This window comes from Pteronotus mesoamericanus, unplaced genomic scaffold, assembly GCF_021234165.1.
Source record: "Pteronotus mesoamericanus isolate MK-2021 breed Mesoamerican mustached bat unplaced genomic scaffold, CSHL_Meso_final contig_180, whole genome shotgun sequence".
NCBI classification, from domain to species: Eukaryota; Metazoa; Chordata; class Mammalia; order Chiroptera; family Mormoopidae; genus Pteronotus; species Pteronotus mesoamericanus.
The window spans coordinates 9,428,491-9,436,553 of record NW_026555076.1 but is presented as its reverse complement, the minus strand read 5'-3'; positions in this window follow the sequence as shown (position 1 = coordinate 9,436,553).

The window sequence follows — 8,063 nt, the reverse complement described above, 5'->3', positions numbered from 1 at the left end:
AGAATAAGGAAAATGATGATATTCATTATGAAAGGTCAAGCAGAGACAGAATACCAAACACTTCATGATGAACAAAGAATGAGGACTAAGTTAAGGAAATACAAACAGAAATAAGATGTCACTTTTTTCCCCATTTCCAGGCAAACAATCACAGAAATAAATGTGGGGAAGATTCTGTTTTCTTATAACCAATAATAATTACACAAACTCTATATAAAGCAAGTAATATTTATTTAACATTGCACTGATGAGGATGTTAATATATAATAAAAAATAATAAATCTTTCATTTGCTTGACATTATAACATGATAGTTCATGAAGTAGAAAAAGATGGGGAAATGTCACTAATTAATTTGTAATTAATTTGTTAGTTAATGTAACTAATTAATTAATTCATTGCAAGTTCTTTAAAAATCTGAGGCTAAAATGAAAATTTATTTAAGAACAACTAGCATAATGTATACGGTAAGATTTTTGTGTGGTTGAATGGGAGGGAATGAAGAGAGAATTAGTTCAAACTAGTCAATGAAATGGGATTATCACCAAGTGCTTGTGTATTTATATTTGTATTTGAAGCCTTCCCACACTGCAAAGCCTTGCATGCGAATAAAATCCAGATGTTAGTATGTAGTCATGGTCATGGAAATGAAGCTAGAGCTCTTCCCCACATTTATTTCTGTAGCCCCATTTCCAGCACTTTGAAATAATTGCGGACTTCCTTCCCCACTTATGTGTTTCCATCCCATGCTTGCACTGTGGGTTTATCTGGGTTTGGATGGGAGGATATGAGAGGGAAGATATTCTGGAAGCTGACTCCCTGCATCTAGAATGGCACTGCATTACTAACTGCTTGGATACAAAGTGGAAGAATAAAAACCTAATTATCATAATTTCAATCTTGGTAAATTACTACTGAACCGTTAGAGACACATTTAAGAGGTCTAGGCCCTTATGAAGAAGTTAGGGCTGGTGCCATGACATGCATCACGTTAATGGTGAGAGTTCACTGACTCTTTCCTTACGCCCCCTCGTTGCACACAGCTACTTACTCGTCCTGTGTGGTAACACAACCACCCTGAAACTAACATTATCAAGAGCATTTGACCTTAATTGGCCCAAATAACATTGGCATTGTGAGCTGATAAAATTTAGGCACTTGGCTAAAGTAAGATATGAAAACTGACATGAATCGACAATGTTAAATATTTTGCAGATGCTATTTTCTTCCATTTAATAACATATGTTAAGAAATAACAAAATTGAGGGAAGTGATACATTTTAAACCAAGATTTAAGTACATTTTAAACTAAAATACTCTCAGTGTTCATTAAAAAGCGATGTCCCATATTTCAGTATATTCTGCAGTGGGGCCTCTAGGTGGCACCCGCAGGCTGCGGCAAGATTTAGGGAAGCGTGATGTCCGTCCGTGCCTTCAAGTACTCAAGAAAACTGTAGCGGAAATTCTGAATTAGGGTCTCGCAAAACCAAAGAATACAGCTCATGAAAAGGCATTTATAAATACATCCATGTATGCTGGAATCATGGTTAATATTTTCCAGATTTCTGGAGGTGAGTTAAACGAAAATAAAATTAACACGTGACATGAAGCATTTCCTCTGCAGACTAACTTGAAGAGATTTAAATTGACCAATTTTAGTTTAATTTCACGACAGCACCATATTCTTTAGAGAAATATTTTTTCATATTTTCAAAGGATATGAGAAATAGAAGTTGAGTTACTGTGAGCGTATAAGCAATAATTTAAACAATGTGCACAGAGTAAATGGGTAATATTGTATATTTTTAAAAGGACAACTTCTTTTGAAAGGTAACACGGAAAGGGTTTAAACATTATTGGAAATGTATGTTTTAACCAGTTCATTGGAGAAAGTTGCCATGATCAAAATAATATTTCCCAATTGTACAAAAGGGTTGGTGATTTCTCTTTTCTCTTTCCTCCCAAAGGACCTAGTAAAGTCCTCTGTATCTAACAGTTTTTCAATAAATGTTATTGAACTGCTCTTTTATTTTTGTATTATTTAGGAAGCATAGCTTTATTATTTTTTACACATTGATTTTAAGGAGTAATGTCAGACTTTACACTGTGTGACAAACTACTTATTTAAACGCTCAATATTTTACATCAAATGATTGTTCTTGAAACATAGTAGGTGCTCAAGAAATTGTGTTATTGTAATTGTTGTTGTAATCAAACTACAGATTTGTTTTGAATAATTGGTACTTGATTATAATAGGTTGAATAAATATTTTTGAAATGAAGACATAATTAGAACAAGAGAATGGGCTGTTTTCTTGTTTAATTCTGATTCTACAAAAAATACACACATACACACACACACACACACACACACACGGATAATTCCAAAACATATTGTTAAGTTTTTCTCTATTATTGTAATTTTTCATTTCAACTTTTAAAAACTTATTAACCATAGAGTAATTGCATCAAGGTCTGTTGTTCCAGTTCAAATGATGCCTCCTCCATGAAGCCTTCCTTGACTCCCTCAAGTGGACATAACATCTTTTCTGAAATGCCTTACCATTAAAAAAACTTTTTATTTTCAAATAATGATAGGCTGATGTACAGTTATAAATCATAATACATAGAGATCCTGTGTCTCCTTTAACCTATTTCCCCGAATGGTAACATCTTGCTTAGCAATAATAAAATGTCACAACTAGGAAGTTGATATTGAGACAATGCATCAATCTTATTCAGATCTCATCAGCTTAAAAAACGTGCAAATATGTCTGTGGCTGTGTATTTTGTTTCATGTAATTTTATCACATATGTGGATTTGTGTGACCACCATCACAGTCAAGGTACACAATAGTTTGATTGCAACAGTTCCTTATGTTACCTACAGCTACCTAGCTTCCTCCCTACCTCCATCCTCAGTCTCTAGTCCCTGAGTACCACTAATCTGTTCTATACCTTATCATCTTATCAATTCAAGAATGGCATATAAAGATAATCATAGAGTATATAACCTTGGCAGATTATTTTTTTTTCACTCAGCATAATTCCCTTAAGATCAATCCAAGGTGTGTGTGTTAATAGTTTATTGTTTTTTATTGTTGTGTAGTATTGCATGCTATGGATATACCACAGTTTGTTTATGCATTCACCAACTGAAGGGCATTCAAGTTGTTTATAGTTTGTGGCTATTATGGAAAAAAAAAGCTATTATAACATTGGTGTGTAGGTTTCTGGGAAATATAAATGTTCATTTCTCTGAGATTAATGGCCTTGAGTACATTAATGGTTGTATGGCAAGTACATATTTGGTTTTAAAGAAACTGCCATATTGTTTTCAGATGGCTTCTTACCATTTTTTAACCTCTCTGTACCTATCCTCTTTACTCACTTTTTTGATTATGTGTGAGTAGATCTGATTTTAACACTGACCCATAAGTCCTGTAGGGGTAGGGACCATGACTGATTCATTTATAGCTTCCACAATTCATAGAAAAGTATATTACTTATGCCATGTTCAAAAAAGATTTATTAAATAAAGAGTAAAAAATAGTAACAACAACAAGCAAATACAGCAATGTATGTAAGATGAAATACAAGAATTTCTTTGGGTAAAGAAGAAAAGTACTGCCTTCATGAGTGTATTTTGCCCTAATTTCTATAATTCTGGACTTTATGACAGTACCTGTAAGTATCTAAAATTAGTTGCTATAAAACCTTTTCATAAGGTACACAATGAAGCACACACTTAAGATGTGGTTTTTATCATGATCCAACCCTCACCCTTAAATTTATTTCCTGATACATTTATATTTAAAATATTAAATGGTTTTCTGATATATTTTTTTCAGCTTCTATGCTGTACTCATGGAATCAATTCCAGAATAGGAATATACTTCATAAAATATTTGTTTGTCTTAATTTTTATAACCATGACTCTATAATTTGTTTGTCTAATATAATTTTTATTGTATACTTTTCAAGGTGTAGGGAGAGATGGAGGCCTATAAAATGTACTTAGATCTTAGTTGACATTGATCCATTCATTAATCAGTACCTGTTTGGCATAGCTGTATTCAGCTTAAATAAACACAATAGTCTATCACCATAACAACTGCCTTGCATACTCCTGTCTTGCTTCTTTTTTTAGTTCACCACTCTGTGACACTTGCTTTTTACCAAAATACTGATAAAATGCAAATCTTCACCTTCTCTTTTTCTATACCATGCAGTTGAATTTGTTTGGAGAAAAATATACAAACACTCTGACTGATCTAAATTCAAATTCATGATCACAAATTCCAGCATACTCTTTAGGCACCCCCACCCTCCTACTATGCATCACATTTAACTCTCCCACTCTCCTAGATCTGCATTTCACATTGTTCCTCTTCTCAGCTCTCCTAATATCATTTCATCCCCAACTCCGCTGAAGAGCTCACTTCCGTCTTTCACTGATAATTGAAGCATTTGGAAGAAATCCTCCACAACCTCTACTTACCAGCAGCTGCATCCTCACTCATGGCTTTTCTACCTCTTGCCCAGGCACCGTGATTGAAAGCTAGTCCCTCCCCTTGCATACTAGGTCCTACCTTCTGTCACCTACCTAAGGAATTTGCTCCAGGAACTCTTCTCTCCCTTTCCTGTGTGGTCAAAATTTCCTTTTGTTTTTTCCATCATCTTAAAACAAACAAACAAATAAACAAAATACCAAGGAGACCCCAAAATTATCTTGACCTCACTTTCTCTACCAGCTGCTGCTACAAGACTTTGCAGGAAAGTTTCTCTAACAAATCTATTATTTCTTAAGCACACTTCAAACTTTGGCTTTATAATGTACTGCTCTTTTCAAAGACATTTATAGCCTCTACATTGCTAAATCTAATGGTGAATTCTTATCTTATATGTCTTATCAATAGCATTTTGTAGAGTTGATTTTCCCTCCCTCTTCATTAACCTTCTTTTTCTTACTGGGTACAACATATTCCTGATTTCCTGCTACTCTCTGACTTTGTATTCACAGGCTAGTTTTATATTACAGTTGCGACCCTTGTTCTTGAATTCTTAATACTGTCTTCCTCCAGGACTAAGACCTTGTTACACTTCTTTCTTGAAACTCATTCAACCTCATGGTTTTAAATATCATATACAGATTTTTATTTTCAGTCTGAACCTCCCTCCCAAAATCCAAACTTATATGTCCAATTGCCTATTGGTTATTTCCATTCCATATCTAATGATCATCTCAAACACAACATGTCATTTCCGCAAATGTGTTACACCCTCTGTCTTCCCCATTCGCTCAGTGACATTCTTTCCATTGTTCAGGCCCCAGCCTTGCTACCCACTTCACTCTTCTTTTCTTCTCACATCCCGCATCTAAAACTTTTCTAGTATATTAATATTCTTTGGAATTTTGCCTACACTCAAGCTCATTTGTCAATTGTTTGTAAATCAACTTCCTGCTCCCTTTTGAAAAAAATGTAATTTGCCATATCTTTCATTTTCTGAATTGCTGTAATTCCAGGGACATTAGCTTCAGTAGTCAAGTAATCATTTTCAACTATTTTTTTTACCATGGAATAGAGTTCACAATGACATTTATAATAGCAAAGTAGCTTCCTAAATTGTTTTTTTTCCTCTTGAGCTTCTGCTCTTTACAATTTAGCCTCCTGCTTATGAGTTGTCAAGGCACCTCAGTTAGTCTACAGTTTTCCCTCTTTAGACATCAATTGGAGTAATCAACTTATCTGGGCATTTTATTGCAGGAATTAGTTTCCAGTTTCCTCAACTTCCAAAATTTGTATTTCAAACTACAACCTCTTTAACGAACTCCAGTTTCATGTAAGCAATCGCCTATTCAACAGCCCCCGACTCCAATAGATTTCTAAAAGCCCTTCCTAATGGAGCATGTCTAAGAATGAGGTTTTGATTTCTAGTTTCCACTCCCTATTTTCCTGAGTGTTACCATCTCTGGTAAGGGCATTACTTGCAAATCCAATTGCTCAGGCTCCAAACTTCCTACCACAATCAATTCATCAGCAGATTCTGCCAGCTCAGCCTTAAAGGTATCCCAGAATTCAACAATTTCTTACTATCTCTGAGTCCAAATGGTCATTCTGTCACCTGGACAAACTGCAACAGCCTCTTAACTCCCTTACTCCTGCTCCTGCTCAGCCTTGACACCCAGTTTCTTGCTTTACACAGTCACTGGGAGTGTAAGTTTGACCACATGATTTTCTGTTTTAAAACCTCACAATATCTTTCTACCAAATTTAGAATAAAATTCAAAGTTTTCATTACATCCTATAATGGCCAATAAATACTATTTCTCTTTATTTCCTTTATAACTTCTTATCCCTTTACTATTTTTCTAACTCACCACTACTTTGGCCACTTTGTAGTCCCTCAAGCAACTCATGAATTCTCCTGCCCCATATTTTAGCTTTTCTCCTTGAAAAGCTATTTCCCTAGGTAGTCATGTGATTTACCCCCCTCTCCTTATTTCATTTAAGTCATTGTTCAGAGTGGCTTACTTTGACCACCTTATCTCACCTAATAGCCTTTGTTACTCATTTTCCGTTTATCCTACTTTACATCTTTTCATAGCAATCATTTCTCACTGATGCTATTGGCACCCCCACATAAATACATAGATAGATAAATAAGTAAATATTTGTTTATTGTTTGTCTTCTATACTGTGATGTAAAGTCCATGAGGCAGGAAATTTGCTCTTTTGTTTGGTGTATGTCCAGTGTGCCTGGCATATAGCAATTGTTTAATTATTATTTATCAAATGAATAAATGAATGGAACAGAGCCTTTATACCTTGAGACCACCTAAGAAGGAATCTAAAAATAAGTTAATCAGGGCTCAGGATGCTTGCCATTGTTTTCCTTTGTCTTAAATAAATGGTTTATTGTTATTCAAGTACTGTGCTAATTGGTTGGTTTTCTTAACATCCTCATGACCAGAAAACAGTACTTTGATTAGGAAACATAATACAAATGTTTTATTTTTGGTTCACTGTTGTTGGTTTTATTTTTTTAAGTGTTTGAACATGTAGTCACATGTGTTCCATCACCTACCCTGGGAATGAGAACAGCTTTGTTGTCAGAGTTCTAGCATTAGTCTCTCTCCTTAAGCTGGAGAGAGACACTGCACTCTTACATCAGGCCACCAATAGTTCTAGTTTCTCATGTAAGGCATTAAATTAGTTATCTATTGCTTGAGAAACAAATTACCCCAAGACTTAGCAACTTAAAACAAAGAAACATTAATATCTGGCAGTTTCTGTGGGTCACAAATCCAGGTGCAGCTTTGCTGGATGCCTCTGGCTCAGAATCTCTCATAAAGCATCAATCAAAGTGTTGGCCAGGGCTGTAGTCAATTCAAGGCTAAATTGGAGAACTTGCTCCCTCACATAGCTAGCTGTTGGGTCCTTGCTGGCTATTGCCTAGAATCATCATCAGCTTTTACTTAGGGCAGCTAACAACATGGTAGCTGGTTCCTTCAGACAGAGCAGCAACAAAATGAGAGAAAGTGCCTGTATTAGTTTCCTAGGGCTGCTGCCATAATGAAGTACTTCAAACTCAGTGTCTTTACACAACAGGAATTTCTTAACTCAGACTTATGGAGGCTAGAAGTCTGAAATAAAAGTGTTGTCAAGGCTATGGTACCTTGGAAGGCTTCATGGAAGAATGATTTCTTTCCTCTTCCTACCCTCCAGATGTTGCCAGCAATCCTTAGCATTCCTAGGCCTGTATCCTTATTACTCCACTCTCTAACTCTGTCTAGGAGAAGATGGTTACTCTGTGTTTTCTTAGTTAGGCTCTCTCTTTCTCCACGTAGGTTATTGCAAATCATTTACTATCTCCTTAAGCCTATAATTTTGTCACCTTCTACTTAACAAAAGAACTTGCCTTCATTTTTACTAGGAAAAATTAGCACATACATATGTTTGACACTAAACTTACTAACATACATGCTCTGTTTTACTCTTTCCTCCTTCCCTACTGTTGAAGAACTGAGATATGTTTTGGATGCCTTCTCCCATCATGTTC